This window comes from Pelophylax lessonae (assembly GCF_965119305.1).
Source record: "Pelophylax lessonae genome assembly, chromosome: 4".
Taxonomy (NCBI): Eukaryota; Metazoa; Chordata; class Amphibia; order Anura; family Ranidae; genus Pelophylax; species Pelophylax lessonae.
In genome coordinates, this window is record NC_138771.1 from 579,858,656 (window position 1) to 579,883,883 (window position 25,228).

The 25,228-nt window shown below is 44.9% G+C and overlaps 1 protein-coding gene across 2 annotated transcripts in view; it reads left to right on the forward strand.

The window, feature by feature from the left end:
- Positions 1 to 25,228, forward strand: part of PRR36 (proline rich 36) — a 101,319-nt gene that overhangs the window by 48,006 nt on the left and 28,085 nt on the right. Inside the window, exon 1 of one of the 2 annotated variants that reach the window (XM_082255236.1) lies at positions 1,742 to 1,879. The exons of the other annotated variant lie outside the window; for it this stretch is intronic. The gene's annotated coding sequence lies outside the window, so the exon portion shown is untranslated. Of the gene's footprint in view, positions 1 to 1,741; positions 1,880 to 25,228 lie in introns of those variants that run through there. 2 annotated transcript variants of the gene reach the window in all.

Here is a 25,228-nt window from a genome sequence, read left to right on the forward strand (position 1 = left end):
ATTGTTGCTGGTGGGTCTTTTGTTGTTGGCTGCAGAGGATCTATTTTACTGCTTTTCTTATTAATAAGAAATTCCATAGAAATAACTTAGTACCACAAATGTTACTTGGTTCTGTATTCTCTAAAAAAGGGCAGAACGGTACTCGGAGGTAGGAAGGGGCGGAGACAAGGGGTAACTCTGAAAGGAGGAGTTCCTGAACCTATTCTCTGAGAAAAAAAAAAGCCCTGTTAACCACTTGCCAACTGCCGCACGACTATATACGGCGACAGTCAGCCCCTTACAGGCAAAGTGACGTAGGGGTACGTCACTAGCCTGTGAGCCTCTAGGGGGCGAGCGCTCCCGCCCGTTCGTGGACCCCCCCCCTGCGTGTGTTGCCGGCGGACCAGATGTCCGCCGTTCACTCGCGATCGTCGGGTGGAGAGGGAGAAAGGTAGGCGGCTAATGAAAACAAAGCCGCCTGTCATTCTCCCCTGTGTAAGTGCAGAGATCATACGGTCCTGCTATGCAGGATCGTATTTCTCTGTTGTTACACAAACAGCCACATCCCTTCACAGTTATAAGCACGCCCCTAGGGACACACTTAACCCATCCTTCTCTAATAAAGTTAACCCCTTCCCTGCCAGTGTCATTTTTACAGTAACAGTGCATATGTATAGCACTGATTACTGTAGTAATGTCACTGGTAACCCCAAAAGTGTCAAAAAGTCAGTCAAGGGTCCGATCTGTCTGCCGCAATGTTGCAGTCCCGCAAAAAAAAAAATCGCAGATCGCGGCCATTACTTGTTAAAAAAAAAAAACAACAAAAATTACAAAAATCTTTCCCTTTGTTAGTAAACGCAATAACTTTTGCGCAAACCAATCAAAATACGCTTATTGCGATTTTTTTTTTACCAAACATATATATAGCAGAAAACAAATTGCCCTTAAATGTTAAAAAAATTTAGATTTTTACATTTTTTTGGGGAATTTCATATAAAAAATATGAAAAATATTGTTATTTTTGCAAAATTGTCGCTCTTTTTTTGTTTATAACACATGATCAACAAATCGCACAGGTGATCAAATACCACCAAAAGAAAGCTCTGTTTGTGGGGAAAAAAAGGACGTCAATTTAATTTGGGTACAGCGTTGCACTACCGTGCAATTGTCCGTTAAATTCACGCAGTGCCAAATGGCAAAATGGGCCCTGGTCAGGAAGGGGGTAAAATCTTCCGGGGCTTAAGTGGTTAAAGTGTATTCTTTCCAAAAAAAAAATGCGTTTGAAAAACCCTTTTGCAAATATCGTTTGACGCCTCTGGAAAAAAATGTTTAATGTTTGGGGGTTATAAGTCATTTTCTAGCAAAAAATACTGATTTAAACTTGTAAACAAACGGATTCCAGAAAAAGAAAAAGTGGTTTTAAGGATTACAGGGCTGCCTAGGGTTCAGCTTGAACTTGGTGACCAGTCCCACCAATCGGACACCTGCCATGTTACTGGTCGCTACGGTCTGCGAAGACTCTGTGGTGGAATAAGCCCCCTCTCTGTGCTGTACATAGTGTGCCAGGGCTGCTGCTGCTCCTTTCAATGAGTGCACAGTGTATTGTTGTGTAGTTGGGGGGAGTTCTATTGATCTGCTCTGCCGTCTACTTGTGACGGATAATAGAAAGCGTTAATCTTCCCCTGGGAGGGTATGAATATTCACATCACCCCTTAGCCTGGGGAGTGGGGAGGAGGAGGTGAGGGGGGGAGCCAGTTTCCAAATGCTCTGTGCTCTCTCCTCCTATTGGATGCTTCCTCCTCCCTGGTACCCTGTCCCCATCCATCTCCTCTTCTTCCCCTGACACTTGTCTGTGTGCGAGGAGGGACGCAGGGAGTGACACTGGAAGAGCTACGAGGAGGTGAGTGCTGAGGTTTACCATTGTCTCATCTACCTGTCTGTAATATTATCCTGCATTATGTCTATGGCTCTGTGCTTGACGTCCTCGCACATTGCGTCAGAAATTCTACAGGAGAACAGTGGCGTGTTTGCCGTTCAAACTGGTCTTTGTGCCATCACCAAATGCAACCAATCAGCGTTTGGACCGCTCTAGACCAGCAAAAGATGTAATGTGGGGAAAAGTATGGAAGATGGGGTGTGGAACGCCAGCAGGGGCTCACCCTACGCTCCACTTGTTCTGGAAAGACGTAATCTGCTTGGATATGGGTTACCGCTCTTGGCATACCTCATTGCTCAGCTTTATTAAACCCCACCGAGGGTTATCCAACCGAACAGGAGAAGAGCGCAAAGTGCGCAAACCCATAAATCATCCTTTTATAGCTGTCAGAACAAGCAAAGAAGAGTGCTGATTGGTTGCTGGGGGTTAGGATACAAGGCAGGATGTGTGATGGAAGTGCTTGTCTGGAGGTCCTCTGTCCCAGTGCATTGTGCTGCCATTGGGGAGGGGGAGGGGGAGGGGGGGGGGAAGGGCGCTCCTTTTCAAATGCTAACTACCCCAAATCTGAATTGAAAAGCTTCTGATGGACACTTGTGACTCTGGCTGCCATTTCTGGGGAGAGTTGATTAAATTCATATTGTACATTGATACAAAGATTTGGTGATGGGCTTGTATAATTCATATTGTACATTGATACAAAGATTCGGTGATGGGCTTGTATAATTTACAATGAATTTCTCTCTTTTGAGCTTTATTTAAAGCCGCAATAAGCTCAAAGCCAAAAATATAATATACTGAGGCTTACCAATCATTACATTTGTTTTCTTTTTTTTTTTTAGACTTTATTTTTCCCCTCTGTTTTCACCTAGTGATCCGGCCCATAACACACCTCCTGTATTAGAGGGCCCCACCCACTCTGGATGAAGGAGCACAGGAGGCAGTCTAAAGCCCCGTACACACGCATCGATAGTTGGCCGTGAATTTTCGGCCAACGTCCGATAGGCCGATTTTCGGCTTGTTAGTATGATGCTTTCGACAACCGACTCAGACTTTTCGGCCAAAAAAAATCTGGTGTGCAGGCTATAAACTTTTTGTTGGCCATCAACACAACGGCCGATTTTCTGTCAGTCAGTACAGATTTCGGCAGACAAAAATCTGATGAGCAAGACTGGGCATGCTCAGAGAAGAAAAAACACACGGAAAGTAAGCCATCACATGGCATCACATCTGAAGTTGGTTTTTGTTGGCCGAGAAAATTTGTGTGCAGTCTAGAGCACATTTCAACCAACACAACAACACTGGACAAAAGACGGTCGATCGGTCGGCCGATAATCGTTGCGTGTGCACGAGGCTTTAGATGGACTAGCAGATTTAAATACACTAACAATTTGAAGCCAAACTCCAGCTCTCACTGCAGCTACATAATCAGTTACAGCAATTGTTTTGTTTATTTATTTTTTGGTGGGGGGAATAAGAGCCGGTTCACATTAGCACGACTTGTCAGCCTGACAAGTCGCGCTCCCTCGCGCTCCATTGACCGCTACAGGAACTGTTCTAATAGGAGCGACACAAGTCGCTCTGACTTAGAAAAAGGGTCCTGTACTACTTCGGGGCGACCTCGGAGCGACTTGCATAGACTTCCATTATGTGAAGTCCCTGCAAGTCGCTCCAAAGTCGCCCCCGAAGTAGTAAGGAGTCGTGTCGCCTCAGTGTGAACCGGCTCTAAAGGTTTTGCATGAATAATTATACCCCTGTCAGTGTACATGGTTTGTCTCAACACTTAAAACTGCTACATTTGCAGAAGAGCTTGTTCAGTTTATTATTATTATTATACAGGATTTATATAGCGCCAATAGTTTGCGCAGCGCTTTACAATGTGAGGGAAGACAATTCAGTTACAATACAATTCAAAACAGGAGGAACTAGAGGGCCCTGCTCGTTAGAGCTTACAATCTAGAAAAACAACAGACTTAGTGGCCGGATCACCTGGTGAAAATAAAGGAGAAAAAGCCTAAAAAAGAAAACTAAGGCAGTCATTGCATCGAAGAATTGGTAAGCTGTAGTATAATACGTGTTTTATTTTGGGTTTAATACTGCTTTAAGAATGGGCAGTGGTGGGCCTTATACAAGGCTTAATGCCCGAAGCAGTGTGCTGTTACCCAGAGCAGCCAATTATTGATCAGTTTTTATGGTCTGACAGTTCTAAACAAAAGCAAGGTGATGTTTCATTGGCTGTTATGAGTCCGTGCATGATTCATAGGATCTTTACTCTAACACACAAAGAGTTTTAAGAGGTGATGCAACACACTATTCGATTTTCAAATGAATATTCTAAGTGTTGTTGATGATTTGACGAATGTGGTTTGAAAATACAAAAGGTTTTCTTTTAATAGTCAGTTTTGAAATGAATGAAAACCACATACGCTGTTAGAAATTAATTCAAGAAAAAATTCCATCCTGCTCCTTTGACTTTTCTCAGTACTGTACGTAACTCACTCCTGGTATTTAACAATGGTCCATTAATGCCCTCCACTGGTAGTGCCACCATTTGATGTGGTGCGGTTTCCCCCTGTGGCGGGGACGTGGTTGAGCTCCTGCACCTATTCTCTGAGCAACGAAAGCCCTGACCTCTGATATGCTGCATCCATTGCGATTCTGGCTCTGGACTGAGAGAACCTCTGGCCAGAGAGCTGGGACTACATGTCCCAGCAGGCTTTGTGCTGCCACGCATGCGTTCCCTATTCACTTGTAGCTTTTAGAAAATCATTCATTCAACATTTTCCATCCTGCTCCTTAGACTTTTCTCATTATTGTAGTTGAAAATGAAAGTTGATTTTACTCCACTAAGGATTAGAAACTCAAATGAATGCTTTTAAAATGAAAAATTTCTACTAGTGTACAGCCAGCTTTAGGGTCCTTTTACACAGGCTTTCCGCCCGGCGGACTCCGTTTTGCTCAGAGGGGATCGATCTGCCGATTCCCGCTGAGCAGGCGGGTGACAGGTCCGTCTCTGATTACTTTGCAGAGACGGAGCTGTCAGATCCCCGCTCTCCTCTATGGGAGATCAGATGAAAACGGACTGCCTGTTCGTTTTCATCCGATCCTATCCGATCCTCCAGACGGATGGGAAATAGGGTTTCCATCTGTCTGGATTTCACGGACAGGATCGGATCGGAGATGTTACCGCTGACATCCACTGCTCCATGGAGGTGCATGGAGCATCCGATCAGGTCTGCTTGAAAATCTGACAGGTGGACCTGATCAGAAAGCCCGTGTGAAAGGACCCTTAGGCCCCTTTCACATTAGCGGACTGTCAGTTTTTCAGGCGGATCTGAATGGATGCCCCATGCATGTCTATGGGGCATCGGATGTCAGCGGAGACATGTCCGTCCAGCATGTCCGACAGGCTGTCCGTTCTCATCCAAATCCCCCATAGAGAACAGCAGGGACCTGACAGCTCTGTCTCCACACACAGCAGGGAGACAGAGCTGCCATCCGCCTGCTCAGAGGGGGATCGGCGGATCTATCCCCTACTGAGAAAAACTGAGTCCGCCAATGGACTCCAAGTGTGAAAGGGGCCTTAGTGGTATTGGACATCATGCTTCGCTAGGCAGACGCTTTTTTTTGGAAGCAGAAAAAGAAGAAGTCCCACCCTTTGCGTCATGCAATACTTTTAGTAATAACTAATGCTAGAACGGGCTATAGGAAGCCAGCTTTCAGTTGTACGAAAATAAAAAAAACAAGAGAACGGGGATTTGGCACAATGTTTCTAAACTGTAAAGAGTCTTCCGACTCCTCTCAGCATCCCCTGCACCCTCTCACCCTGTTTACAACAGCTGACCGTTCTTTTTTCTTAGTGGGGAGCGATCGCGGATGGCAGGCGGCAATCGGAGCCACATGCCCCGTGCATCGGAGTCCCCGCTGCCGAGTGGGGGCTGAAGCACGCCGCCAGCAGCGCACGCTCACCCCCTAGCTGCAGGCGCACGACCAACATATACCTATGGCGGTTCGCGCAGAAGGGCCAGCCTGCCGCAGTATTTCTGCGGCAGGCAGTCCAAAAGCAGTTAAGGGTCCTTTGACACTTGCTTTCCGCCTGGCAGACTCAGTTTTGCTCAGGAGGGATCGATCCGCTTACTTTGCAGAGACGGAGCTGTCAGATCCCCGCTCTCCTCTATGGGAGATCAGATGACAATGGATCTCCTGTATGTTTTCAGCCAATCCTATTCGATCTGATTCTCCAGATGGATGGAAAATAGAGTTTCCATCCACCCGGATTTCACGGACACGATCGGACCGGATAGCAGCGGGTGTCAGCGGAGATGTCACCACTGGCATTCACCGCGCCATAGGGGTGAATGGAGCATCCGTTTTTCTGTGTGTATGTTCTTTTTTAAAGACTATGTAATAAAATTAATATTTTTTAATATACTTCTTTGTACTCTTGAATACCATCAACTATTGGTCACTGACAGTACCCTAAAAATCCCACCCTATGCCCCAATGTTTTTGTCCATTTTTCATGTTCATATTGGGATGTGGTACCTTTAATTAATTTTCCTCTTTTTCTGAGCAAATTTATAATATCTCTAGCAGCGGGTGTTAGCGGAGATGTCACCATTGGCATGCCATAGGGGTGCATGGAGCATCCGATCAGGTCAGCCTGAAAAACTGACAGGCGGACCTGATTGGAAAGTCCATGGGAATGGGGCCTTAAACACAAATGCCCAGAGATGGAGAGAAGAGTGGAAACAAGCAAAACAAAACATTTGTACATTTTGAGGTTTGGGGTTGCCCCCTCTAACCCTGCTGTCTTAGGCATTGGCCCGCAAAGGTACATACAGCCCTGGGTATTTTAAAGCAAGCATACAAAAAACAAAACATTAACAGCATGCTGGGAAATTTGTGATTATAAGCAGCTGGCGGTCAGTTGGCAACCCAGATCTCTAGGAGATGCTATCCGTATCAGTGTAAAGTTTTTGTCAAGTACAACTCTGACTTTATTGCCAGCACACAAACTCTGATGAAGGAGGCGTTCTGAGCCCTTGAAATGCGTTGGATTTGTATTACGTGCCGTGAAAAATTTTAATCTTTCTAATGCTCTGAAGACATTCAACCCCAAAGAAGATTGAAGATAGAAGATCTGGTGACAGTATGGGTTGCCGACATCGCAGCGCTGGAGGGGATTGCTTGCTAGGTAAGTCTCCCATAATATGTTAATGTGTTGTGCATACTAACACAATATGGCAAAAGCTCCTAGGAGCCCAACATTTTCCTTTTATTCTGGCAGTTAATTTCTGCTTTAGGCCCCTTTCACACAGACATTCTGATTGGGTCCACTTGTCAGTTTTGCAGGCGGACCCAATAGGAACCTCCATTCTTCTCTATGGAGTGGCAAGTGTAAACAGACATGTATCCCTTTACACCAACCTTCATCCAATCTGATCCGCCAAAAACGGATCTAGTCGGTCTATTTACATCTGGCCACCAAAACAGAGAGTGGTCTGTGTCAGCTCTGCAAGAGCGCAACGGACACAGACCTGTTATCTGCCTGCTCAGCAGAGATCAGCTGAGAGATCCCCCCTGTGAAAGGGTCCTTAAGAGGAAGATAAAATAATGGTGCTTCCGATTAGGATTCGCGTTTACAGCCCCTAGAGATGTTCAGGGGAAAGCAAGCAAACAGCTTTCATTACTTTAAAATAAGAATTTGTAATTTGTTCATATGGACTGCTATACATACTGTAACTGATGCCATCATTTCATCATAATGTCCTGATGAAGCCCCGAGGTGCACATGGAATACACTGCACTGAATGGCTTGGTATATACGAGTGCTAAGCTTTGCTGCAGAAGCTGGCCATGTGCTAGTAATATTTTTCTTAAAATATTTTATTTTAAGAACATTTGTTCAATTGTCTAATCATTAGTGGGGTCAAATCAACGTTTGTTTTCAACTACAGTGGCAAGAAAATTCAAAAGAACAAAATGAAACATTTTTGTAGGTAGGTTTCATACGAGAAAGCCAAATCATTCCAGTGTTCAATACAAAATTTTGAAGTACCTTCAAACAACATTTATCAAGTCATTGAATAAGCTGAGAATTCATACGAATATTCATTTGAATGTGCATTCCAAAATCTACTAATGTATAGGAAGAAACGCCTGCTGTAGTGTCACCAAGCTTTGATGCTTCATTGGTCCATCTTATAAGGCCCACCACCCAAGTGACTGTACATGGAGTTATAGCTTAGCCAGATGGAACAGAGTCAGAAGATACTAGATACTGATTGCATTATATGGTCATGTACAAAGAGCAAAAGATAAAACTGTGGCCAGGCTATGGACAATCAGATATTTATATATTCTTAATAAGTAGTAAATGTGCTTTAGGCTCCTTTCACACAAATGGTCCAATCAGGTCCAGACCTGATCAGATGGTCCATTCACTCAAAAAAAAACACAAGGGGATCCGTCCCCTTCCATCTAGGCAGTGTTCATTTCATCGACTAAAAGATTTTCGTTGACTAAATTAATACTGTGTCTGTAGCGTATGTTCAAATGTTAATTACCAGAAATAATATACGTTATAAGATTTTTACTCCAGGAGTATATAATGTTTGGCAGTTCTAAAGAAATAATGCATTCAAATTTAACTAAACCCATTAGATTTTAGTAGATTAAAATGTACTGGAGATTTTAGTCGACTAAAATACGACTAAAATTAAAACAATTCAGATGACTAAAAAATGACTAAAACTAAAACAATTCAGATGACTAAATTATGACTAACTAAAATGTAATTTTAGTCAAAAGACTATGACTAAAACTAAAGTGAATTTATATTACAATGGCTAAATCTTTGTCTGTAGTGCATGTTCAAACCATAATACCAGAAATTATATACGTTATTCGATTGTTACTCTAGGAGTATATAATATTTGGCAGTTCTAAAGAAATAATGCATTAAAATTTACTAAACCCATTCGATTTTAGTAGACTAAAATGTACTGGAGATTTTAGTTGACTAAAATACGACTAAAACTAAAACAATTCCGATGACTAAATTACGACTAAAACTAAAATGGTATTTTAGTTAAAAGACTATAGTAAAACTAAATTGAAATTTGATGTCAAAATTAACACTGCGTCTAGGTGGATCGGATCGGAGGGCAGTCGGGTGTAAACAGACAGTGGAGTCCGTTTACTCCTGGTCGCTAAAAGAGCAGAGCGGGCTGTGTCCATTCTGCAGAAACTGAGCAGACATGAACCTGTCATGAGCCTGCTCTGCTCTGCTCAAAACGGAGTCCACCCTGTGTGAAAGAGGCCTTCAGGACTCACATTAGACTTTGGGGGGGGGGGGGGTAAAAATACGCAGTTGAGGTGTGTTTAACTGCCCCCCCCCCCAAATCGCTCCCCCTTAAGGTTCCTCACCTCCTATGAAATGAGCTGCTGTAATGAGAGTTAGGGCTGATTCACAAGGCTGTTCACGTCCATACAGATCAGCTTATTTCTGCGGCAGGTACAGCCAGGTGTTTACATTCTCCTGCAGTACAGATCTGTACAGGCTGTCTGCATGTAATCATATATAGTGCGATTACCTGCGATTAGGGACAGATGAGCGTCCCTGGATGCTAACAGTCTGTGTACATAGCCGATCATCTGGATCTATCCATATGTAATTTCTCCTTGATTACTTGGGAACAGCTGTGAACAATGTCAGCCTGTCATTGATCTGTACAGGATAACTGTGTAGTACTGTCCCCGTAGGGCTTGCTGTAAGATGACTTCTCTGGCCTCCTCTGATTACCAGCACACAGTCACTAAGGGAATAGTTCATACATCCCTCCTTACTCTTGATGGCTCCCCACACAAACAGTCCACGGATATTGATTTTTAGTGTTTATTTTGGAACTTGGATTGGAGAAGGGAATAGTGGGATACTCCAACTGCAACTATTCACAATGGACAAGGAGAACGCTCACTTGGCCTCACCAGGTTGCTTAATCCATACTGAGACATGTATGGAAAGGGTTAAGTCTCCTTGCTCTCCAGCAATAGACTTGGTGAACTACATTACCTTCGGGACACTCACAAGCATCCCCTTTTCTGACACCCGTCCACTGACTCTTCTAGCTGCAGGGGTGGCCCCCCTTAGGTCAGGCCCCTTGACGCAGATCTGTACTCACTGTACTGCAGAATCAGATCCTCCAGTGTCTCGCCGTTCAGTCAGCTTCAATGGACCTCTGAGTTCAGCTCCTCACTGGCACCCCTCTACAGAGGAGGAGGCAGCCACTCCCCTCCCTCCGGGACTCCTCTATCCAGCCAAAAGACCCCAAGCACATCTGCTCCTGGCTTTTTTACAGTATCCCAGCATGCAGTGAGGCACTTTCCCTCTGACAAATCACCAGGGCTGTATCAAAAGCCTGTGCATTCATTTGTCAGGTTTCCTCCCACTGTCCAATATGCCTCTTTATTGGACCAATGTGAAACACTCTGCAGACAGAATGAGTTACACCTGAGCACATCGAGCAGACCTCACTAACAGATCCTGCTCTCTGGTAAGCAGAGAACAATATAGCACACTTGCCAACTGTCCCGTGTTTGCGGGGACAGTCCCAGCAAATAGGAGCCTGTCCCAGGTAATTTACATTGTCCCAGCAAGCGCCCGTTAATCAGCCGGCTGCCCATAAATGCCCGTTATGGGCAGCCGGTGCCCATAGAAATAATGGTTGCAGACCGACATTGTAACTGCGCATGCACCGTTTCGACACCTGCCGGGCTCGGGAAAGCTTGTACAAGCTCGGCCGGGTGGGCGCATGCGCAGTTAAGTAATGGCACCGCCTGGCGCCATTTTTTAAGTAATTGGTAGCTGTGCTGCAAAGTGTCCCTAGAAATTTTTTTCAAATCTGGCAATTATGATATAGATGTACCTGCAGTCCTTCTGGTAAGCAGACAGGACCCAAAAACTATACTTTCTCTCTAGCACCTACCTAGGAGGGTGGTACACTGTCTGCAGCTGAATGTAAATACCCGGCTGTACCCGGCCGTTGCAGAAACATGCTGATGGTGTACAACTATGTGTATAAATAATAAATGAATGCTGCGCTATCACCAATAGTTTATCTGTGAGTAATAACCGCTGTCTGTGAACTGATTTTGTGTTTTCAGCAATCATCAAATAATCAGAAAAAACTATCAATGAATCATGAACAATTAAAGTCCATATAATTGTGAATGTGGTCGTCCTATACAACTTGTAGTATATATCACTCCTAAGTAAGCGCTGCAAAAATGTGCAAGTAGAAAACAACTCCACCACTATGAATCCCTAATGGGCAAACTCTCACCTCACTATATTGACCCCCCGACAAAGACTGCAACACTAAATGGACTCCTTTCCTTTTTAATGTTTGACCATTCTTCCAGAAGCGTATTTGTGAGGTCAGGCACTGATCAGGATGAGAAGTTCTGGCTCGCAGTCTCCGCTCTAATTTATCCCAAAGGTGTTATATCAAGTTGAGGTCAGGACTCTGTGCAGGCCAGTCAAGTTCCTCCATCCCAAACTCACTCATCCATGTCTTTATGGACCTTGCTTTGTGTACTGGTGCACAGTCATGTTGGAACAGGAAGGGGCCATCCCCAAACTGTTCCCACAAAGTTGGGAGCATAAAATTGTCCAAATTGTCATGGTATGCAAATTTCTTAGAAGTGCCCTTCACTGGAACTAAGGGGCCAAACCCAACCACTGAAAAACAACCCCCCACCGTAACCCCCCCCCCCCCCCCCTCTACCAAATAATTTAAAACCAGCACACAAAGCAAGATCCATAAAGACATGGATGAGCGAGTTTGGGGTGGAAGAACTTGACTGGCCTGCACAGAGTCCTGACCACAACCCAACAGAACACCTTTGGGATGAATTGGAGTGGAGACTGCGAGCCAGGCCTTCTCGTCCAACATCAGTGCCTGAGCTCACAAATGTGCTTCTGGAAGAATGGTCAAACATTCCCATAGACACACTCCTAAACCTTGTAGACAGCCCTTCCAGAAGAGTTGAAGCTGTTATATATATTGAATCCTAAAGACTAAGACTGGGATGCCATTAAAGTTCATGTGCGTATAATGGCAGGTGTCCCAATACTTTTGGTAATGTAGTGCATGTTACCCACTTAAGGACCGGAAGGTTTTACCCCCCTTAATGACCAGGCCATTTTTTGCGATTCAGCACTGCGTTACTTTAACTAACCATTTCCCCACAAAATAGAGCTTTCTTTTGGTGGTATTTGATCACCTCTGAGAGTTTATTCTTTTTGTTTATAGCGCAAAAAATGAAAATCAATTTTTTACTTTCTGCTAAAAAACATTCCCAATAAAAAAAATTAAAAATCTAATTTTTTTCATCATTTTAGGCCAATTTGTATTCTGCTACATATTTTTGGTAAAAAAAATACCAAGAAGTGTATATTGATTGCTTTGTGCAAAAGTTATTGCATCTACAAACTAGGGGAAAGATTTATGTAATTTTTATTTATTTTTATTTTTTTTTACTAGTAATGGCGGCAATCAGCGATTTTTAGCGGGACTGCGACATTGCGGTGGACAGATCGTACACCTAACTGACATTTTTGACACTTTTGGGGGGACCAGTGACATTACTACAGTAATCAGTGCTAAAAATAGGCACTGTTACTGTACTGACACTGGCAGGGAAGGGGTTAAAACCAGGGGTGATCAAAGGGTTAAGTGTGTCCCTAGGGGGGTGCTTGCTAACTGTGTGGGGGATGGACTTGCTGGATGAACACAGAGACCTATGTTGCTAAATAGGAGGAACACAGGAGCCCTGTGTTCATCACTGATAGAACAGCAGTCTGCTGTGTCTACATCGGCAGACTGCCGTTCTGACACCATGGGAAGCGATCGCGGGTGCCAGTCGGACATCACAGCCGCCGGACCTGCTGATTGGCTCCTCCTCTAGCCAATCGGCGCCTGCAAGCATGCCCACATTAACTGCTACAGGAAGCGAGCAACATGTATGTCGTTTCACGTAACAGAGCCAACCTGCCGCAGTAAAACTACGGCGGCTGGTCGGCAAGGGATTAAGACCAGACATGAGAATACAGCTATAAAAAGTTCCCATCTGCAGCCTTTTATGCTTTTTGAAAATAAAATAACAGTGAGCACCATAAAGGTTCTTATTGTCTTTTATCATGTAAATCCACACTGAGTGGTCCATCCATAAACCCACCTGAGCTGCTGAGATTCTCCAAGAGCCCTTTCTGATTAAGAAGGAAAGGTGTCCGTGTTGGACGATTGTGGTGGGCATAGGTGTGCGCAGCCTATTGCATTAGGATGTGCACCCCAAAGCGCAAACACAACTGCATGTGTGTGCATATGTGTAGAGCAGTAGAGCAATGGACGGTGTCAGTAGAGCAGAGATCGGGGTCGGTAGAGCAGTGGGCGGTGTCAGTAGAGCAGAGATTGGGGTCGGTAGAGCAGTGGGCGGTATCAGTAGAGCAGAGATTGGGGTCGGTAGAGCAGTGGGCGGTATCAGTAGAGCAGAGATTGGGGTCGGTAGAGCAGTGGGTGGTGTCAGAAGAGCAGAGATAGGGGTCGGTAGAGCAGTGTCAGTAGAGCAGAGATTTGGGTCGGTAGAGCAGTGGGCGGTGTCAGTAGAGCAGGGATTTGGGTCGGTAGAGCAGTGGGCGGTGTCAGTAGAGCAGAGATTTGGGTCGGTAGAGCAGTGGGCGGTGTCAGTAGAGCAGAGATCGGGGTCGGCAGAGCAGTGGGCGGTGTCAGTAGAGCAGAGATCGGGGTCAGTAGAGCAATTTTTTATTATTTTTTACAATTTTATTTTTCTATTATTTTTTTTGTTTTTTTACAGTTTCTTTGATGAAATATCAGGGGTCTAAAGAGGGGGAATCTGCCCCACACGGGGTTATTAGGGTGTGCCCAGGCACACCTGGCACACCCTGTGCGCACGCCTATGGTGGTGGGGATCAATATAGTGAGGTGAGAGTTTGCCCAAAAAGAGATTCAGTGTGGTAGAGGTGTTTTCTACCTGCACGTTTTTGCAGAGCTAACCTAGCCGACTATTCTTAGTTACCATTTCTTGATCAGCCCACCCGCTGCCTAGACAGAATGACGGGTTTTTTTGTTCCAGTGGCCTCCTGGGATATCCTAGTCAGATATCCCAGGACGCATTCGCTTTACAGACAGCGGGTGAAGGAGGAAGGGCCTTGTGGCACATTATCAGGAGCCTGCTGCAAGAACCCCCCAAAAGACAGCAGGCTCCTGATGGAGTAAGAAAAGAAGATGGCAGTGCCGGACCTGGCATGTAGCAGATTACAACAGGACAGCGCTGCATTTGCGGGACATGTATGTTTTTTATGTGTCAAGGAAAGAGTGGGCTGGGAAAAAAAAAACTAAGAAAGGGAAGTGAAGTTCATTTTAAGGATTAATTCACCTTTAAGGAAAAAATGTAAAGAAGAATTAACTACTTGCCTACTGGGCACTTTTACCCCCTTCCCGCCCAGGCCAATTTTCATCTTTCAGCGCTGTCACACTTTGAATGACAATTGCGCGGTAATGCAACACTGTACCAAAACAACATTTTTATACTTTTCAGACAAATTGAGCTTTCTTTTGGTGGTATTTAATCACTGCTGGGGTTTTTATTTTTTTCTAAATAAATAGAAAAAGACCAGAAATTTTGAAAAAAAAAAAAACTTTTCCATAGTTTGTTAAAAAGTTTGCAAACAGGTCATTTTTCTCCTTCACTGATGTGCGCTGATGAGGCTGCACCGATGGGCACTGATAGGTGACACTGATTGACAGCACTGGTGGGCACTGATAGGTGGCACTGATTGACAGCACTGGTGGGCACTGATAGGTGACACTGATTGACAGCACTGGTGGGCACTGAGGAGGCACTAATGGACACTGATAGGTGATTGACAGCACTGGTGGGCACAGTTGGGACTGCACTGATAATCGGTGCCCTGATTATCAGTGCACATGTCCCTTTTAGAGAAGCCAGTTATCGGCTCTCTTCTCGTCACGCTGTCAGCATGAGAAAAGGAGTGCCGATAACTGGCTTCTATTTACATTTACATTGGACACAGCTGATCACGTGGTAACGAGCCACTGGTTTGCTCTTTACCTCAATCTGTGATAAGCAGTGTCCTCCAGACACTGTAATCACAGAGCATGCCGCCTGTGCCCCATGGCATGCGCAGTCACAGGAGGCTGTCATATGATGGCCTCCCAGAACTTGCCGTCTGTGCTGTAGCCATCATTCGGCTTTAGCGCGGTCAGCAAGTGGTTAACACCATACAACCCCCACTCACCACAGTAGTTACCTCCTGCAGCTGGTCCAGTGGTTTTGGGATTTGAAATTCCCCCTCTTCTCTGTGCATCGCTTCTGGGACAGATCACAGCAATACTCTGTGATGAGGCTGACCAATCAGAATTGATCTGGTCTGTCCTGGAAGCACTGCACAGAGAAGTATAGGGATTTCAAATCTTGGGACCTCTGGACCAGCCGTTGGGAGCCCTGACAGCTCAGCATCGCCGGAGATAAGTACAGCAGAGACTTGGGGGAGGGGGATGAGGAAGGCGTATGATGATTATTACCTGGGTGTACATAATATAAATGGGTACTATTATTTATAGGTAAAGTTGATCCAGGGAATATCCGATTGCCTCTCGGGGGATCAGGAAGGAATTTTTCCACCTGCTGTAGCAAATTGGATCATGCTTTGTTGGGGTTTTTTCGCCTTCCTCTGGATCAACTGCAGGTATAGGATTGTGTATATGGGATTGTATGGTTGGGTTTTCATTACTGTTTTTTATTGGTTGAGCGGGATGGACTTGTGTCTTTTTTCACCCTGACTAACTATGTGACTATGTTAGTTCACCTTTCCATTTTTGTGATCAGTTTGTACACAATACATAATGCGGTGAATGCATTGGCCACATCACCACTTTTGGACCCACCACTGACTGTGCCCTGGAACTTTCCTGCCCCCACGTTGATTGCCCTATTCAGGTCACCTAAAAAGCAGAGGACAACAGCAGGATAGCAGAGGAATCTCCTGGTGGCAGTCTTTGTTCTTGGCCATGTGATATTGCAGATCCCATAACCATTGCAGATCCCATAACCATTGCAGATCCCATGACCATTGCAGATCCCATGACCATTGCAGATCCCATGACCATGCGCAAGGAACCCATAGGGAAGTGTGACTGCACCAGCCATCAGCAGCTTCCTTGCTGTAACTATCACCTGTCTACTGACAATAAATGATGCTCTGGCAGTATATGGTGGCTTGAACCCCCTTGAACCCCCCCCCCCCCCGGATACCTATTGGTTGCATCTGCTCCAGTGGCTTGAAGGGCTAGTTCATCTTTACCAAAAAACTGCCTATGCAGGTAAGGGTAGCCTGTAGATAAAAACAAACTGCAGCCTTGACCAAAGTTAAATAATGCCCTTGCTATCGGTGTAGGACATTTAGGTACCTAATGAAGTCTGGTTGAAAAACTCTGAGAGGTGACAACTTTCTGTCCTGCCTTGTTGCTAGGACGTTGCTAAGACATTCCACACCCCCTCACATGCACTCTCTCCCCCCTGTCGCAGTAGCTCTAAGCTCAGTGATGCTGCAATGAAGGAGATAGTGAACCACACATGGGCGGGGGTTTTAGAGCTCACTCCTATGATAGTGGAGGTGGGCAGTAGCAACTGGGGGTATCTTAGCAGCATCCTAGCAACAAGGTAGGACAAAATGATGTAATCTCCGGGAGTTTTTCATCCAGGCTTTGGAAGATACATAAATGTCCTTCACTTATAGCACACGTGTGCAGGGGTTTGAGAGCTCACTCCTATGATGGTGGAGATGAGCAGTAACATTCTAGCAACAAGGCAGATGGGATGGTGCCATTGTTGGGAGTTTTTCAGCCAGGCATAAAGAGGTGCATAATTGCCCTACGCCCAGGGCTTTTTTTTTTCTTTTTTAGCAGGAACGTGAGGGAACGCAGTTCCGGCACCTCCAGCACTGAATGTATGTATTAGCAAGGGGTGTGCTGGAGGGTCTATTTAATGCTGGCTGCTGAGAGATCTACTGTTACTGGCAGGAATCTGTTTTTGTGTGAGGGTCTGTTGTTGCTGGTGGGGGAAATATGGTTGCTGAAGGGTCTTATGTTGCTGGTAGGGATCTATTGTTGAGGGAGAGGTCAATTGTTGCTGGCTACTGGGAGATCTTTTGTTGCTTCTGGGGGATCTAATGATGTTGGGGTGGATCTTTTGTTGCTGGGTGTGGTATTTTGTTAAGGGTGGTACATTGTTGCTTTGTGGGGGTCTATTGTGTGAGAAATCTATTGTTGCTGGGGTGGGATCTTTTGTTGTTGGGGTGGAGTTCATTGTTGTGTGGGGGATCTATTGTTGTTGGTGGAGGGGGTATGTTGTTACTAGCTGCAGGGGGTCTATTTTACTGCTTTTCTTGTTAACAATTTCCATACAAATTACTTATCACCACAAAATGATACGTTGTTCTGTATTCTCTAAAAGGGGCAATACTGGGAGGGGGGTAGGGGGTGGAACCAATGGACACTGCTCAGAGGTGGGTAGGGGGTGGAACCAATGGACACTGCTCAGAGGTGGGTAGGGGGTGGAACCAATGGACACTGCTCAGAGGTGGGTAGGGGGTGGAACCAATGGACGCTGCTCAGAGGTGGGTAGGGGGAGACAAGGGGAACTCAGAAGGGGGGAGTTCCTGTACCTATTCTCTGAGCCTACCTATAGCAAGGGCATTACCCATCCTTGGTCAAAGCTGCACAGTTTGTTTTTATCTAAGGTGCCCCTTACTTGCATTGGCAGTTTTTTGGAACAGGTGAACTAACCCTTTATAATGGACAAATGCTCAACAAACTATTTCATTTTTGTTATTTCCTGATGACTCAGTCTTCACATCAACACTACAGCTATCTATTCTTTCATTAGCTCCCCAGTTGGCCTTCTACCGGGTTCATTGTTAAAACATTCGCCAACACAGTGCTTTATATACAGGAGCATCAGGTGCGTGCCCACACCCAATGTTCTATTCTCACTTACTGTATATAAAGCTTTCTATGTTTACTATCTCTCTCTTTGTCTTGTGTCTTTGTACATCACGTCTTGTCTCCTTGTACCTCCGTGGTGATGAGTGTGTAGGAGTGGATGGGAAGCATGGCACATTTGTGAAGGGATCACGGTGTGGGTGGTGGGTAGGAGGTGTAGGCAGCAGCTGGCGTTCTCTGCATAATTAATACCTCGAGGACCACAGAGCCCAAAATACAGAAACCTGGGCTATTCAGACAAATGAGATCAGCGTTTTCTGGATTCACGCTTGTCTCAGCTTTGGCTGTAAAGCCTCAGGAAATGGGGAGGAGGGCTTGGCTGGGCCACCACAAAGGAGCTGTCTATGGAAGAGAGGGGCCCATATACTGGACATCACATACAGCTGGCATGTCTAGCTCACATCAAACCGGCAGCCAAACGAAGGACAATGGACAGAGGCCACTGAGAATCACAATTATGTACCTAAATGAATAGGAATAATAATACTAAGTTATCAAACAAAACATATATTAATAGAATTTATGTATTAGAGGATTTGTTTAAGACTACATGTTCAGATTCAGATTAGTGTTTTCCTATTTATGATAAAAAAAATAAAAGTTAAAAAACATTATGCAAAGAGTTACTCGAAGTAAATTTAAAATACTTGCCAATACAGATGATGTTGCCGTCAATCTTTGCTGTTGCGCAGAGCTTTATTCCAGAACTTCGAGTGATTCTAAAGGCTCAATATTATTTCTAAAATATACCAACCATGTCATACTTATCTGCTCTGTGCAATGGTTTTGGACAGAGCAGCTCTGATCCTCCTCCTCAGGGGTCCCCCGTCGGTGCTTCTGGTCCCCCCACCAGGGCCGGATTAAGAGCATCATGGGCTTGGTGCTGAGGATTTTGAAGGGCCTTAAGGGCCGTGGCTTGGCATGCACCCAGAGGAGGAAGGGTGCAGCCATGCATGCCTAATTCAACATGGGATGCTGTCTCTGAAGCCCATAAACACATCCATGCATCGGCAACTGTCCCTCCTTGTCCGGCCTTCGTGCTGTGTGGGGAGGTTCTGAGGGAGCTGCCTGGGGAAGCGAGCATAGAAGCCAGACTTCTGTGTTTACAAGTGACAGAAGAGCGGTCACAGTGAATATGGCCAACCCGGGGCCTATATAAAGGTAGGGGCCTGGAGCTGCAGCTCCAATAGCCCCTATGTTAATCTGGCCCTGCCCCCCACCCACCAAGTGCCCCCATAGCAAGCTGCTTGCTACGGGGGGCACTCATGCATGCTTGCTCCCGTGCCAGCTCTGTGTGTTCATAAGACACTGCTGTGCTATATAAGGGGATGGGGGGTGAAAAAGAATCACAGGGGGGGTTCTGTGTTCTGGGATGCATATAATTTTGACTCCTAAATTAACCGCTTCAGGACTGCCCACCACACTTGTACTGCGGCAGGGCAGCCCCGCTGCACCAAATTAAGTACATGGACGTGATTTAAGCCCCGTACACACGTACCGAATGTCGGCCGAACGATCGGCCGTCTTTTGTCCGATGCTGTCCTGTCGGTTGAAAAGTGCTAAAGACTGCACACGAATTTTGTCGGCCAACAACAGCCGACTGCAGAAGTGATGTCATGTGATGATTAACTTTCCATGTGTTTTTTCATCTCTGAGCATGCCCAGTCTTGCTCATCTGCTGTTTGTCGGCCGAATTCTGTACTGACTGGCGAACAATCGGCCGTTCTGGTGTTGGCCAACAAAAATTTTATAGCCTGCACACCAGATTCTGTTCGGCCGAAAAGTCGCAGTCGGTTGTCGGAAGCATCATACTAACAAGCCGACAATCGGCCGATCGGTCGGTGGCCGAATATTTACGGCCGACAATCGCTACGTGTGTATGGGGCTTTAGTATCCCTGGGTGTGCAGGTGCATGTGCCACCCCCAAGCTTTACTGTCATTCACTACAGCAAAAGCTAATCAATGGGTTCTGGCCAATAATTTATGGCTAGAACCCACTGATTGGCTGAATGCATGACAGAAGAGAGCCCTGTGTTGGTAAACAACACAGAGCTCTCTACAGACAGCAGCTATGTGTCATTTGTTTTTTACCCATAAAGTAAGGAGTAAAAGCAGCACATACTACATACAGTAAACATTGTTAGGCACACAGGTAACCCTTTGATTGCCCTAAATGTTAACCCCTTCCCAGCCAGTGTCATTAGCACAGTGACTGTGTATATTATTAGCACTGATCACTGTATTAGTGTCACTGGTGGTGTCAGCTAGTCAGTTCCCCCCCTAGTGCCAGTTAAGTGTTAGATTGCCCTCCGCACTATCAAAGTCCCATTATAAGTCGCTGATCACCGCCAATACTAGTAGAAAATAAATAAAAATTCCAGTTTATATATACCATAGTATATAGTCACTATATCCAATCAATATACACTTATTGTGATTTGTTTTACCAAAAGACATATAGCAGAATACATTTTAGCCTAAAGTGATGAAGGAATTTGATTTTTTTTTTATTTTTATTGGATATGTTTTATAGCAGAAAGTAAAAAATGTTTGTTTTTTTTTCTCAAAATGTTCTCGCTTTTTTTGTTTATATCGCAAAAAAATAAAAAAAACAGTGGTGATCAAATACCACCAAAAGAGAGCACTATTTGTGTGAAAGAAATTATATACATTTTGTTTGGGTACAGCGATGCATGATAGAGCAATTACCAGTCAACGTAGCGCAGTGCTGAATAACAAAAAGTGGCATGGTCATAAAGGGGGTAAAACCTTCTGGAGCTCAAGTGGTTATGTGCATTACCCACCTCAGACCCCTGCACTCTGTACGTTACCCAACCAGGACCCCTGCGCTATGTACAATACCCACCCCGGACCCCTGCGCTATGTACGTGACCCACCCAAGACCCATGCGCTATGTACGTCACCCACCCCAGACCCCTGCGCTATGTACGTTACCCACTCCAGGCCCCTGCGCAATGAAGGTAACCAACCCCAGACCCCTGCGCTATGTACATTACCCACCCCAGACCTCTGCGCAATGAAGATAACCAACCCCAGACCTCTGCTCTATGTACATTACCGACCCCAGACCCCTGCACTATGTGCGTTACCCACCCCAGACCCCTGTGCAATGTATATTACCCACCCCAGACCCCTGCACTCTGTACGTTACCCAACCCAGGCCCCTGCACTATGTACCTTACCCACCCCAGACCGCTGCACTATGTACGTTACCCAGCCCAGACTCCTTCGCTATGTAAGTTACTCAACCCAGACCCCTGCGCTATGTACATTACCCACCCTAGACCCTTGCGCTATGTGCATTACCCACCCCAGACCCCTGTGATATGTATATTACCCACCCAGACCCCTGCACTCTGTACGTTACCCAACCCAGACCCCTGCACTATGTGCATTACCCACCCCAGACCCCTGTGCTATATATATTACCCACCCCAGATCCCTGCACTCTGTACGTTACCCACCCCAGACCCCTGCACTCTGTACGTTACCCACCCCAGACCCCTGCACTCTGTACGTTACCCAACCCAGACCCCTGCACTATGTGCATTACCCATCCCAGACCCCTGTGCTATGTATATTACCCACCCAGACCCCTGCACTCTGTACGTTACCCAACCCAGACCCCTGCACTATGTGCATTACCCACCCCAGACCCCTGTGCTATATATATTACCCACCCCAGACCCCTGCACTCTGTACGTTACCCACCCCAGACCCCTGCACTCTGTACGTTACCCAACCCAGACCCCTGCACTCTGTACGTTACCCAACCCAGACCCCTGCACTCTGTACGTTACCCAACCCAGACCCCTGCACTATGTACGTTACTCAACCCAGACCCCTGCACTATGTACGTTACCCAACCCAGACCCCTGCACTATGTACGTTACCCAACCCAGACCCCTGCACTATGTACGTTACTCAACCCAGACCCCTGCACTATGTACGTTACCCAACCCAGACCCCTGCAGTTTGTACGTTACCCAACCCAGACCCCTGCACTATGTACGTTACCCAACCCAGACCCCTGCTCTATGTACGTTACCCAACCCAGACCTCTGCACTCTGTACGTTACCCAACCAAGATCCCTGCACTATGTACATTACCCACCCCAGACCGCTGCACTCTGTATGTTACCCACCCCAGACCCCTGCAGTATGTACGTTACCCAACCCAGACCCTTGCACTATATATGTTACCCACCCCCAGCCTGCTGAACTCTGTACCTTACCCTCCCCAGGCCCCTGCACCCTGTACGTTACCCACACCAGATCCCTGCACTCTGTATGTTCCACCCCAGACCCTGTGCAGTATATGTTACATAAGTCTGGCTCCTGTACATAGGCTCAAGTTTTAAGCATCTCCCAGTTTTTTAAGCATTTTTTGAAACAGAATTGCAGGTTTTTGCAGCTTTTGACAGGCATTTTTCAACCAAAAGGTGTGGAGTGCTGCTGAAAAAGGGGCCAGAGAGCTGCTGTTTAGGCAGAAAATGCATGACAAAACGCTTGCAAAAATGCTTGACAAACGCTTGAAAAAAAAGCTCATGTCGTCTTCTCAGGCATTTCCATTGAAGTCTGTGGGGACAAAAAAAAAAAAATCTCAGCTCTGCCTAGCAGCTCGCATTTTTTGAGCGACAGGCATTTTGCTACAAGTGACAAGACGCTTATATGTGAACAAGTGCTACTGAAAACAATAGGTTTTTGCTTGTTGAGCGTATTTGAGCGTCGAGCTACAAGATACAAAACGCTCAAACGTGAACGGGGCTCACCAGGCTCTACCCTGGGGATAACATATCTAGTGATAGATTTTAAGGATTCACAAAGGACTGTTTTTGAATGTTTATTTCTGATTCAAGGACACTAATATATTGTACAGATCGCATGCGTATATATAATTGATAAAATAAAATAACCAGAGACTCATGTATTATTGATGAAAGGTCATTTATAAAGATGCTAGCGCTGCATGGTGTTTTAATATTTACTTGGGTAATGAGAAGTACGAGTATCATATGGAGAACAGCAGCTGGTATTTTGTTTTAATTCATTAGCATTAGAAAGTTCTGCACAACTGGAGATGTGGGTGAAGGCGGTGGGTGCTACCCTACGGTATGAACGCCTAATTTATCAACATAGAGGTGTCCCGTTAAGATATGACAAAATATGGGCTGGGTGGCTGGCGCAGCCAGGCCTGGCACCAGCTGATCTTATCATGTATCGCTTACTCCAATAGCTCCCTACACGTTTTGATTGCAGGATGTGGAGCGGATCTTTGATGTGTACTTGTGTTACCGTGCTTGGGTGTGTAGCTGTCCTTACTGTAATGGGAATGCGCTTTCTTGAAGATGTCATGTATTTGTTCTTTCTTTGCCTGTACTCTCTTTGCAAGGGAGTTTGTTGAATTGAAGCCTGTGAATTTTCAATTGTATTCAATAAAATTTGTTTCTGATTTAAAAAAAAGAAAGTTCTGCACACCTTTTTATATTCTGTTTTTTTTTTTGTTTCATATCATAACTTCATATAATTTTTGATCTACTTCACGGTTAAGGAATATTTATCACATAAAAACTGCATAGCAGCTCACAAGGAATAAAATACATTGGGGCTCACCAGTCTTGCGTCCATGAATTTTAAATTACAAATAGTACCAACATTCCCATTACCATTCAAAGAGATCATTTATTATAAAAAAAAAGGATAGGGGACTAAAGGTGCCCCACTACTATACCGATGTATCCATTTAGTGAGAGAACAACAAATACAACATTCTGATAGATGTATATTGCAAACCTGGACTGTACATAAATCTGTTTGAAGTCGTTTTTTTATTTATTTTTTATTAAGTAACAAATTATAGAGTCGTTTTGCACCAGTTTTTTTGAAATTTCTATTTTAAACATTAACAATTAAAGGCTGATGAATACATGTTTTTAAGAAAGAATATACAAATTTTATATTATTTGTAATTATTAGTATACAGTTGGGTACCTCTAAAGTCTCATCTTTCTTTTTTTGGAAATTATGTAATCACTTTGTATTCTGGAAGTGTCCGAGGCCTGACATCCTCCTTGCCACTATATGACAGGTGCACCATGGCACCTGAGTGGACAGTCATTTTATAATACTATACTATACTGTGTATGTGTAATATATATATATATATATATATATATATACAGTGCCTTGCGAAAGTATTCGGCCCCCTTGAACTTTGCGACCTTTTGCCACATTTCAGGCTTCAAACATAAAGATATAAAACTGTAATTTTTTGTGAAGAATCAACAACAAGTGGGACACAATCATGAAGTGGAACGAAATTTATTGGATATTTCAAACTTTAACAAATAAAAAACTAAAAAATTGGACGTGCAAAATTATTCAGCCCCCTTAAGTTAATACTTTGTAGCGCCACCTTTTGCTGCGATTACAGCTGTAAGTCGCTTGGGGTATGTCTATATCAGTTTTGCACATCGAGAGACTGAAATTTTTGCCCATTCCTTCTTGCAAAACAGCTCGATCTCAGTGAGGTTGGATGGAAAGCGTTTGTGAACAGCAGTTTTCAGTTCTTTCCACAGATTCTCGATTGGATTCAGGTCTGGACTTTGACTTGGCCATTCTAACACCTGGATATGTTTATTTGTGAACCATTCCATTGTAGATTTTTCTTTATGTTTTGGATCATTGTCTTGTTGGAAGACAAATCTCCATCTCAGTCTCAGGTCTTTTGCAAACTCCATCAGGTTTTCTTCCAGAATGGTCCTGTATTTGGCTCCATCCATCTTCCCATCAATTTTAACCATCTTCCCTGTCCCTGCTGAAGAAAAGCAGGCCCAAACCATGATGCTGCCACCACCATGTTTGACAGTGGGGATGGTGTGTTCAGGGTGATGAGCTGTGTTGCTTTTACGGCAAACATAACGTTTTGCATTGTTGCCAAAAATTTTGATTTTGGTTTCATCTGACCAGAGCACCTTCTTCCACATGTTTGGTGTGTCTCCCAGGGGGCTTGTGGCAAACTTTAAACGACACTTTTTATGGATATCTTTAAGAAATGGCTTTCTTCTTGCCACTCTTCCATAAAGGCCAGATTTGTGCAGTATACGACTGATTGTTGTCCTATGGACAGTCTCCCACCTCAGCTGTAGATCTCTGCAGTTCATCCAGAGTGATCATGGGCCTCTTG